At 41.6% G+C, this 5164-nt stretch overlaps 1 long non-coding RNA gene and 1 pseudogene across 1 annotated transcript in view; both read right to left on the bottom strand.

Annotated features, from left to right (window-relative positions):
* LOC107698516 (protein sel-1 homolog 3-like) overlaps positions 1-498 on the bottom strand; it is a 2962-nt pseudogene extending 2464 nt beyond the window's left edge.
* Positions 499-3742: 3244 nt separating this feature from the next.
* LOC107698517 (uncharacterized) overlaps positions 3743-5164 on the bottom strand; it is a 5900-nt gene continuing 4478 nt past the window's right edge. Inside the window, exon 3 of the long non-coding RNA XR_001635355.1 lies at positions 3743-3782. This is a non-coding gene — a long non-coding RNA (uncharacterized LOC107698517). The remainder of the gene's footprint in view (positions 3783-5164) is intronic.

Genomic DNA, 5164 nt, shown 5'->3' with positions numbered 1-5164 from the left:
TGTGTGTGTACGTGTGCGTGTATGTGTGTGTGTGTGTGTGTACCTGAGCACTGCCATACACTGCTGCTGTACTGTACATATCTATGGCCTTCACCATATCAGTCAGTTCACTGTAATAATCTCCCATCCGCAACAAGCCTGCAGAATGCAGAGAAACAGAAGCAGATAAAAGCAGAAAGAGACAGAGAGAGGTGGACCAAGAAAACTATTATGAGAAAGGGAAGTAGTAGTGTCATAGTGTCATTTCTGCTGGTCTGCAGAGGCTCACCAGCTTCCTGAGGGATGTGGTTGTAGGTGGAGTAGTTGTGGTACCTCCACTGACAGGCAGAACTGTGATCTAACAGCTGGAAATACACATGAAATAATAGGATTAGAAAAAAACAACAGCCAGGAAATGAAAGGCTTGAGATGGTTGGACTGACAGATTTTGAGACGGTTCACCTCACACAGATGGGCGGCGTTGTGCTGTGCCACACCGAGACCAGTTTCTACCAGCATGGCATATTTCACCAACGCTTCATCCCTTGAATAGACAGTCACACAAACATTCAGAAATATGTCATTTCAAAACAGTTTGATTTTTTTTCTTCTGTGTAACACAAAGGAAGTTATACTTCCTTTGTGAATAATGTGCTGGTCACTTTTTTCCATTAAAATATTTAAAGACAAAAAAGAAAAAGTGTCATAAAGTGCCCATTTGACTTTATACAGACGTTTTCTGAAATCACATGACCCCTAGAAAACAAGACAGTACAACTCAAGGGTTTTACCCTAAGAGGGGAATGGATGGATGTAAGGTTAGATAGATGGAAGGATGTTGGATGGATAGATGGATAGATGGATAGATGGATGTACTGTATGCAGGGATGGATAGATGGATAAATGAAGGGTTGGATGGATGGATGGATGGATGCTGGATGGATGTACTGTATGCAGGGATGGATGGATGGATGGATAGATGCTGGATGGATGTACTGTACGCAGGGATGGATGGATGGATGCTGGATGGATGGATGTACTGTACACAGGGATGGATGGATGCTGGATGGATGTACTGTACTCAGGGATGGATGGATGGATGGATGGATGCTGGATGGATGGATGTACTGTATGCAGGGATGGATGGATGGATGCTGGATGGATGGATGTACTGTACACAGGGATGGATGGATGGATGCTGGGATGGATGGATGTACTGTACGCAGGGATGGATGGATGGATGCTGGATGGATGGATGGATGGATGGATGGATGCTGGATGGATGGATGTACTGTACGCAGGGATGGATGGATGGATGCTGGATGGATGGATGGATGTATGGATGTACTGTACGCAGGGATGGATGGATGTACTGTACACAGGGATGGATGGATGGATGGATGGATGGATAGATGGATGGATGGATAGATGGATGGATGCATGTACTGTACGCAGGGATGGATGGATGGATGGATGGATGGATAGATGGATGGATGGATAGATGGATGGATGCATGTACTGTACGCAGGGATGGATGGATGGATGGATGGATGGGTGATTTACTGTATGCAGGGATGGATGGATTGATGTATGGATGTACAGTATGAAAGGATGGATAAATAGATGAAGAGATGTATGGATGGATGGATGCATGGATGGATGGATGGACAGATGGATATCTCACCATGATCCTCTTTGATAAGTCTGAAGAGCATCTTTAACCATGAAGCCCAGGTGTCCATTCATCTCACTGACTCGCTTCAACAGCCTGAAGAAACGGAGAAACCCAACAAAAGAGAGAAACATATTAAATAACAAAACATATTGAATACTGATCAGATGACCCTGACATTTGCATTTAGACATTTTGTCAAATCTGTCAAACTTGTCAATGTTTTTCAGTCTATGTGTGGTGGCAGCTGTGCTAACTGAAGTCACTGAAGGATTGTTGAGAGTTGTGCTCAGGTGAGCAGGATATATGAGACTGACATACAGCACAGCTTTGTCTGGATCTCTTGGCACTCCTTGTATGGATCCAGTGGAGAGAAACAATGCCGACTGCACAGCGCCGTCCACGTGACCCAACTGAGCCGCATCCAAGAAGTAGTGGAACGCAGCAGTCTGAAAAAATCATTGAAATCAACACACTATAAACTCATGCCATAAAATATGAAACTCTCCATTTTTAACTATCCATTGAAGGTTAAAGGGAAAGTTAGAATAAAATGTTTTCTTCTTTTCTAGAACAGTAAAGAAGATTTTTAGCTGAGACCGGGGTACTTGGTGTTTCAGACAATGAAAGTCAGTGGCTGCCCATATTTGATTATTTAAAAAAGCATATCAGGCAACACAAAATTAATACCCATGGCTCCTGAAGATATATTAAGGTCTTATGAAGCGAAACGATCAGTCTGTGCAAGAAACGGAACATTATTTACAACATTATTACCTGTAATCCAGAGCCTCAGACAAATGGTCCGGAGTGATGTCCAGCTCACAAATGAATCATTTTTTTAACCAATTCTTTTTAGTGAACTAGTTGAACCAGTCTGAAATAGTTTGCGGCTTGGGCAGCACAGATCAAAACTCAATCAATCACTCAATCAAACTGATTGATCAGTTGCTCAATCAAAACTTGCTTTTAGGCGCCTGACAGTCACTCTGACTCGAAATGAGCCAAAATAGTGGGGTATCTGATCATATGACGAATTAATCATTCAGCACTCCAGTTCCTCCAACAGTCACTGAACTGAGTAAACAGTTCGACTCGGACCGAAGAATCAGTTTGCGGCAAAGAATCGTATTTCCTCTGGATTACAGGTAATAATGTTGTAAATAATGTTCAGTTTCTTGCACAGACCGATCGTTTTGCTTCATAAGACCTCAATATATCGTCAGGAGCCATGGGTATTCATTTTGTGTTCCTTGATATGCTTTTTTAAATTATCAAAAATGGTAACTTTCCGCTGACTTGCATTATATGAATCACCGAGTACCACGGTTTCAGCTAAAAATCTTCTTTTGTGTTCTACTGAAGAAAAAAAGTCACCTACATCTTGGATGGCCTGAAGGTGTATAAATTAACAGCAATTTTTTAATTTTGGGGTGAACTATTCCTTTAAATGTGCGACCTCTGACCTCATTACTGTCTGGTTTGTCAGGATTGTCACCATTTAAATGGTAGACGCCCACATTAAAGAGCCCATCACGACTGCCATTCTGAGCCGCCAACTCAAAGTATCGAAAGGCCTTTCTTCCGTCCTTTACTATGGTACTGTAGTACCATCCGAGGCCATTCAGAGCTTCTACAGAACTCTGAGAAAAACACACATGGCCCATTATAGAAATCACAAAGCTTCCACACACAACCACAAACATGCTCATACTTGTACTCACCATGTCGGCAGCTTTCTCCAGAAGCTCAAGGCCAAGTGTTCGGTTCTTCTTCACTCCTGTGCCCTGTTCAAGCACAAAGCAAGCAGTTGTTTCTCAGACATGACAGATAGGCTTGAAAGTATCTACAGATACACCATTTTGCATTTATTTTCCTAATGTTGTGACGGGAGTTCATACTTATACAAAACAAACGTGTGTGCGCTTTTTACAATGCAAATGCTTGAAAAGATACGGCTCAAGAGATTTCCATGTAACCTGTGGATCACCTTTAGGAGGAGAATGGCGTAGTCGTACATGGCGGTGGGATCGACCATCTGCAGGGCGCTTCTGGCATACCACATGACTGCTGCTCGAATGTCTTTCTCCACCCCGTTACTGCCCCATAGAAGCATCCTGGCCAGAGATTTCTACAAGAAATACCAGCCCACAACAATGTTAAAATAGCTGAGAATCTCAAATGAAGTAACATTATGGGAATATTTTGTTACCATATTCTGTGAAACCCTGGTTATCGTTGTCATCTGTGGTTTTGCCCATGATTTGGCTTTTAATGAGAAATTATTAGTATAAAGAGTAGCTTTTCATACTGTTTTTTTTCCCCTAATTTTTGTACTTTTGTAAAGAATGATTACATAAACATAAAGTGGGGTCACCAAGTCCATTGCTTTTTTTTCTTTCTATTTTTTCTATTCATTCATTCATTCAAAACTAAAAATAATAATTGAAAATTACATTTTTAAAGAAATTGAAAAATTTTGTCCAAGAACCTGAGCCCCAGCTCTGGTTTTCATTCAAAATAAAAAAAATGTCTATGACATTCTTAAAGGGGTCATATGATGCGATTTCAAGTTTTCCTTTCTCTTTGGAGTGTTACAAGCTGTTCATGAATAGATAAGATCCCTAAAGTTGGCCAAGGCCCGCCCATGAGGCTGTTTGTCTGATATGTCAAACAACCAATCACAGTTCGTTTCATTCAGCATCACGTTTCGGGGCATGGAAATGTCGCCACAATAACAGACCGGTGTGTAAAACTCTCGGACGTATTTTAAAGTTTCTATGTCGCAAACTTTAAATATTTCACATACTTTTGAAACTCCAGCGTTTAGTTGATCCTGATAAGCGCTCCTCGTCACAGTTGTAAACACTACAGTTTTCTTCTTTCGTGAGGGGGTTTGGCGTCATGGCATCTTTGTTTCTAGGCGGAACGTTAAAGAATGTGACGCACACGTCTCCCTGAAATCCTGTAGATTTCAACCAATCCGATGACGACTTCGAGACTCCTGAAGTGTTTCCACTTTTGTGTCCCATATGCATCAGACGTTTAGCCAACGGTCCGTGGGCATGACGTCTGAGGCAGAGACTATGTGTTTCATTGCGAAAGCGAAAATACTTTGTTTGGCCTTCCAAAAGAGGACACGACTAGAAATCAGTGGTTAAGTTGTATTTACAACAATGTTCCAGAACAGTTCAACCCAAATATTCAGATGTGTGCAGCACATTTTATGGAGGACTGTTTCCTGATCCTGGAAGAGTAGACTACAATGCCGGCTGTTCTGACTCACAGACTGTAAGTACGTTTTCATATTTAAAGAATTTGCCACTGACGATTCAAACGCGAGTTTTGAGCAGTGTAGAGTAGCGCTTGTTGTTTGTCATTTCTCCGATCACAAATGCAGACATGGTTTTATGTTTACGCACCGCGATGCAACGCAATGCGTAAAAAGACAGTATAAGTCATTATAATCTGTAATTATGTCCCCACTGGATGCAACAAATGCCTCGTTTATAA

Source organism: Sinocyclocheilus anshuiensis, unplaced genomic scaffold (assembly GCF_001515605.1).
Source record: "Sinocyclocheilus anshuiensis isolate Anshui unplaced genomic scaffold, SAMN03320099.WGS_v1.1 scaffold1830, whole genome shotgun sequence".
Classification (NCBI taxonomy): domain Eukaryota; kingdom Metazoa; phylum Chordata; class Actinopteri; order Cypriniformes; family Cyprinidae; genus Sinocyclocheilus; species Sinocyclocheilus anshuiensis.
The sequence above is the reverse complement of the archived record's forward strand: the minus strand, read 5'-3'. Positions and strand labels throughout refer to the sequence as shown.